Source organism: Equus przewalskii, chromosome 10 (genome assembly GCF_037783145.1).
Source record: "Equus przewalskii isolate Varuska chromosome 10, EquPr2, whole genome shotgun sequence".
Classification (NCBI taxonomy): domain Eukaryota; kingdom Metazoa; phylum Chordata; class Mammalia; order Perissodactyla; family Equidae; genus Equus; species Equus przewalskii.
Window position 1 is genome coordinate 17,876,921 of NC_091840.1, and position 6,928 is coordinate 17,883,848.

Below are 6,928 nucleotides of genomic sequence, written 5' to 3' on the forward strand. Positions count from 1 at the left end.
AGCGAAGAGGTTGGAGGGGTCGCAGAGCCAGGATTTGTGGCTCGGTTCTGACCCCAGGAAGAGGCTCTCTTCTTGGCAAGGACCCTCCACAAGGACCTTGGAGGCCCCTGTGCCTGCCAAGCCCGGTCCTCCCCAGCCAGGGCGAGCAAACATCCCAGACAGCCCAGCCTCCTGGGTCTGTCAGCTGATTAAAATGCAGGAAATTTAGCTGTTTAAAAGGGATTGTCAAGTGGGCGGTGAGGTGGAGTCTTTACCCGGCTCAATAACTGGCAAGATAATTGAGAACATTATTTTTTTACTCCTTTCAGTCCCCATCTCAGTAGCAAGCCCGTGTCAGCCAGAACTTGGAGGCCGAGGCTGTCTACCTTAATGAGGAGCAGATATTCGAGTTGTCTAAATTCACCGATTTTTCTGAAATTTGAAACCTATAATTTCCCGAGCCATGTTCTGTTAATTGGCCATCCAAATTCTTGAGCTCGTGTTTAAGTGTCATTGATATAAAACGAAGCCACCAGTCAGGTTTACATTGATGGCTAACATTCTATTAGCCACACGCGGAGTATTCACTCAGAAGGGGTTCACAGTGAATTTATTTGTCCCTGGTAAAACCTTCCTTCACCACCCAAACTCAGATCTCCCAGGAGTTTGTTCCAAGAATAGAAGATAATTGCTGTGCCATCCGGAGCTAATTGCAATACTATCCTGGTGGAGACTAATGAGAAGGGAGAGCTGCCAGCTAGCCAGCCTTTCTCTCCCTACACACACAATGCAGGGGAGAAGCTATTGTTCTAGATACTTCGTGGTTTGATTATCTTTAATGCAGCTCTCTTTCTTTCTAATTCACCACTTTTGCATACTTACACTCCCTAATTAGTCAAGAAGTATTTATTAACTGCCTACTGCCTGCTCATAATAGCGATGTTTGCTTTAAGTTGGGGAGCCCAGAAGAGAAATATTTGCTCCTTTGGGGTGCTAGTCTCTTCTGGGGTCTTTAGTTAGATGAACCAGTAACATATATGGAGCAGTTTTTGTGTGCAGAACACTTGCCTGGAAATCCACACATCTGAGAATGGATGCATTGTGGAGAATTTCTAGGGTCTGTTGAAGGAGAAAAAAATATAAATGATGTTGTTCTGGGACTCTTCTCTACCCAGCCAGAAAAGCATAATGAGAGTATTTGGATTTCATTCATTAACTCATCAAATATTTGTTGAACACCTACCCCATGCTAGGTCCTAGGAGGGAAATTTGCAAAAACACAGTTCCTTATCTCAAAGAGTCCACAGCACAGTGGAGAAGCTGTATCTTTTTTTTTTTCTTAATGCAAATCACAGAACAGAACAGAGGCAAGATCCAGGAGTGGTGAGGAAACTCAGCCTTCTGGAAATCATTAGAAAAGTTCATTCTGCTAAGAGTACATCACCCTATAAGATCTTACCTGCTTGTTGTCAGCCTCAGTCCTCAGCAGGCTGAGGAAGTGGAGAGAGAGCCTGTCCTCTGGACTCCTTTCTGACGCTCATTACTGAAAAAAGAAATGATAGTGTAGTGGGGTTCTCCAGAGAAACAGAACCAATAGGATATATCGTGATGTATGAGAGGAGAGTCATTACAGGAATTGATTCACACGAGGATGGAGGCTGAGGTATGCCATGACCTGCTGCCAGCACGCTGGAGAACCAGTCCAAGGACAAAGGAAGGCCAGCCTTGTGTCAGTCCCAGAGTCCAAGGCCCAAGAACCGGAAGCTCCGGTTCCGCTGTCTGAGGGCAGGAGAGATGGATGTCCTGGCTCAAGAAGAAAGACAGAATTTGCCCTTCCTCCACCTTTTTGTTCTAATCTGGCCCTCAATGGACTGGATGACGCCTGCCAACATTGGCAAGGATGAATCTTTTTTACTCAATTTACAGATTCAAATGCTAATCTCTTCTGGAAACACCCTCACAGACATACCCAGAAATACTGTTTTACCAGCTATCTGGGCATCCTTAGCCCAGTCAAGTTGACACACAAAATGAACCCTCACAGATGGGTTCACACTGTTACCGCCTCCATCTGGAATGACTTCCTTCTCCCCACCTCCTGACCAAGCCCAGGCTTCCCAGACTTTAACCTTTGGACTCCTTCCCACTGCACTCCTAGGAGCCTGATTCTCAGCCCACCTCTCCACTTCCTGCATCCTTCCTTGGTTCATTTTAAGCTTCTCCCTTCCCTTACATAGCCACCAGTTACCCTGAGTCAAGACCTTGTATCATCCGTACAGCCCGGGGAACCACGCCTCCTGCCGGTCTTGGAAGGCAGGATTCCTGCCTACCCAGATCGTCCTAGCTTCAGAGGCAGGACCCATCACCCAGGAGAAAGTAGAGAGCGGCAGCTTTTAAAGAGATGCAGTGGCTGCACTGGGAGCTCATGGCTATGCTCAGATTTTAAGAACATGAATGAGAAAACCGAAAAGACAAATTATAAGAACGGATCGTTTCAGAAATGCTTACTAACGAGATGAATAGATGTAAGACATTTCGCACAGTGCCTAGAATGCAGTAAGTATCCAATAAAGATTAGATGGCATTATTATTATTATTATTGAATCCAAGAATGATGAGGGCTTGTAATAACGTGTAAACATAACAAAAGCAGCCTTCAAAAATGAATTTTTTTCAGAGCAAGAATAACAGAAGAGATGTTCAAGGCAGATGATGTGATGTTAATAATAGACTGAAAAAAGTTAAAGCCTCCTTTCTCCTAATTTTCTCCCATTTCTTTTATTAAGGAGAATAATCTTCAACCTGGAAAGGTTAGCAAACATGATTATGCGGTAATTGGGACCCAAGACTGATGATGCAGCACTCAAGGGGAGCCCTGCTGATCTCCACGAGCTCAGCTCTCCTGATTCCAGCCACATATATCCGAGAGCTTTCCAATGTGACCACAGAACCCCTACTGGCAAATACTGAGAAATCAGGAAGCTGAGAGGGGTGGGGAGAGATGGGAGAGGGGAAATGTTGCCCGGGTTTGAGAGAGAAGGTGGATTCCGGAAATCAGATTGGATGTCTGATGTTGATCTGTAGTCAGATTTTGAGCCCTTACAAAAGACGGCAGGTGTTCCTAGTGGCCACCGTGGCTTATAAGGGTAATTGGTCAAATTAACCTCATTTGCATTGTTGATAGACTGGTACATGGAGGCACTACTATGCATATTGTATACTTAATTTTAGCAGAGCACCTGAGTCTTTCGGGATTCCTGGTGCACAAGATGAAGAAATAAGGGCTACATTTAAAGTATGATTAACCAAATTGTGCATGGCTGAACATCCACATGTAGAGAATCAAGCAGTGCCACTCTGGAGGGCATTACAGGTGCTCAGGGGACATCTGTTGCATGAGTGAATCAAGCTGGAGGGGGGTTTCCGATGGCACGCCCCAGTCTCCTTCGCTATTTCTTGCCATCTATTCAGATGATGATTTATGAGTCAGGGGATCGAATTTGCAGAAAGCAAAACCCGGAGGGAGAACTGATACATCCAGTGGCAAAATCCCAAGATTCGAAATGAAGCAACCGGTTGGGATGAAGGGCCAGAGCCCAGACGAAATGAAAAAGGACAAATGTCATTCACTGGGCTGCTAAAAGCATCTGCACAAATGTAAAAGAGGGAGGTGGCCTCACGGCATTTCACGTAAAGGAGATCTGCAGGTCTGACATGATCAGAAGCTCAGGTGCTTCATTAGCATGAAGTGGCTGCCAAAGCACAGCTGCCACCTTAGTCTCCATAGAAGGATGAAGGAGAGAAATGTTCCCATGTGCACTGCCCCAGCTACAACAGCCTGTATTTATTGAGTGCTTGCTGTATGCCAGTACTGTGCTGTGTGTACCTGAATGATTTCTTCATACTGTGTGCAGTTTTGATCAAAAAGGATGTCCATCTTTCTGGAAGGGGGAAAGGTCTGTTTTGTCTGTAAGCTTTAGTTAGTGGAAGTATAGTGTGTGGAGTCGGTGACTTGAGGGCAACGTCAGAAGAGATGAACAGGTTGGTGGGAGAAGCTGCAGGGCGTTTACACTCCCGGGAACCCCAGAGGGAGGTGAGCAGAGAACCAAGTTAGATTTCAACTGACTGGAGCCCTAGACCTGGCTAAGGCTGGGCTGTGTAGACACCCGAGGTTGGCCCTGTGGGGGAGCCGCTTCCTCAAGTAAACAGATTGTAACGAGAAAGGCCTGGAATGACAGTAATTCGGGGTGGAGCAGTATGTGGCCTGTTCGCCCGCCTTGGGGGTAGTTTGGGGAGAGGTTTGTGCAGTGGACAGAGGGGGACATTAAGAGGAGACTCTCCTGAAAAAAAGCCAGGCAAAAAAAAACAGGTGGACAGACTGCTGTAGATTAAAACAGATTAAAGAAACAAACAAACGTAATGGGGAAAACTTGATTGGATCCTGGTTTGGGAAAAAAAAAAACTGCTATAAAAGGCAACTGGGAGACAATTGAGGATATTTCAATATGAACTGGAAATTACATATTAAGAAATTAGCACAGATCTTCTTGGGGTGAAAATAACCTTGTGTTTATGTCTAGAACGTCCTCGTGCTTAGGAGATCTGTGCTGAAATTCTTAGGGGTGAAGGGTCATGGTGTCTGCCTGTTATTTTCCAATGAATCAGCAAAAGAAGTATGTCTAAATAGAGACCTACGGAGCCAATGGGGCAACGTGAACCATTGTTGTGTCTAGGTGACGATTTGCCAAATACTGCTTTCAACTTTGTGTGTTTGAAATTTTTCAAATGAAATTGTTGAGGAAAGAGAAAGAAAGGAGTAATTTCTTGGGCATCCGAGACAGCACAGCAGCAGAAGTTTCTGCCCCACCTCCCATTGTCTCATCCCCTCTCGGAAGGACCAAAGCTCCATGGGAGGAAAGCCTGGTGGGCAGAGGGCGGAGTCCCTTCTCCAGTGGTTCATATGCACTGGGCTGATTGGCAGTTGTCACAGCTTGCTATTTTGGATGGCTCTCCCTCGCCCTAGCCATCACCAAGCCAGGCCAAGCCCACCTAAAGGGGCTGGAGAGCAGAACCCCTCAGAAAGGTGAGGGTCAGCACAATCCTTACAATAACTCAGATGGAGAAGTGAGGCTCACAGAGGTTGGTATTTTTAACTATGGTCACACAGCTGGGCTGTGGTAGAGTGTGGATTTGAACCCAGAGAGCTTTAATTCTAGGATCCAAACCGTTAACCATGGCTCTGGGCTGACATCTCAGAATATCGGGCCCCCACATTTTAAGAAGGATGCTGACAGATAAGAGCAAGTATGGTAGAGAGCACCAGGAGAATGGGAGAGGCTGGAAATCTTGTCATATGAAAACCATGGGGATTTCTGCATGGGATAAAAGTGACTTGGGGGGAATGCAATGATTGACCTCAAGTGCTGAAAGAGATGTCACATGGCAAAGCAAAGAGGTTTATTCTGCACAGCAGGATAAGGACGAGTGATAGATTTCAACTTTCTAGGATTAGAGAGTTATCTCAAACTCGAATGGGCTGGTTTATGAGGTACCGAGTTCCCTGGCACTGAAAGCATTCAAGCAAAGGCTGGACAGCCATCGGTCAGGCTTTCTACTGTGAGATGCTACTCACCTCTCTTCTCAAAGTGCCTACAGCACTGCTGAGACCTAGTGACTCAGCACCCTCATGGCTGTTGGTTTCATGATTATAAACTTCATACAGCTTTACTGAGATAATATTTATATGCCATAGTTCACCCATTGTGAGCCAACAATTTGATGGTTCTTAGTCAATTTATACAGTTGTGCAACCATCACCACAATCCAGTTTTAGAAAACCGTGATTACCGTCTTTGCTTCCCAAAGGACATTATCAGCGTCCAGGGTAGCCCGGGTCTCCCTTGGCCGTGACCTCCCCTGGCCTAATAGCGCACCTCCCTGCCCCGGCCTCCCCCGCGCCCCTATTCCCCCTTGCATGTCAGCTGACACGGCTCTGCGCATGCTGCTCTGTCCCCGCGCACTGGGCCCTCCCCAGAGGTCTCCACTGGGCACTTTGGCTTCCTTCCCTCCCTGTCTGCCCAACTCTCGAGGCCGGTGTCAGGTCTTTGGCCCAGAGCCCAAGGCAGCAGTGTGTGCTGGAAGCATAGGGGCCCTGGTGCCCCAGAGCTGCATCTGGATCATGGCCATGTGGCCTCCAGCAAGTTATTTTATCTTCCTGAACCTTGGTTTCCCCCTTTGCAAAGCAGAAGTAATACACCTGCCTTGCTGAGCGTGAAGATTAGAGAGCTCAAGCGGTATCCAGTATGCCCAATAGTGGCCATTTACTGCTTTACAGTTACTGCTTTACGAGTCCGATTACCACTGCTGACACTGATACCTCTGTTACTATTGGCACCCATAAGTCCTCTGCTCTAGGTGCCTATTTTGCCTTTCTCTTCCAGGCATATCCCTGGCTGTGGTCTCTGTTTTTGGGTCACTCAGAGTACAGGCAAGAAGATGGATTCTCTTATACTTGGGAACCCCCATGGCCCAGCCCTGCCGGGGCTGCAGGTAGGTCAGTGGGATGGAGGAGCAGCACCACCTAGTGGTGATGAGCAGCAGCAAGCTATTTACTGGCCAAAGGACACTATAGAGTCACCGTTCAGTGGTCCATCCAATGTTTGCGTGTGGCCACAGCACCCTCCTAGAGGCTTCCCGAGCCATGCATTCCAGTGAAGGAATGAAAATCAAAACAGGAGAAAACTTGGGTGGTGCTCCTCGGAGACCAGAGTGGTGAAAAAGCAAAGTTTAAGGTGTCCCCACCAACTCTACAGTCAGAAAGAGGATCAGCGGTGAGTGGTGGCCCAGCGCTGGGGATAGCAGAGTGACTGCTAAGGGGTACAGGGTTTCTTTTCAGAGTGATAAAAACGTTCCAAAATTGACTGTGGTGATGGTTGCACAAAACTGTGAA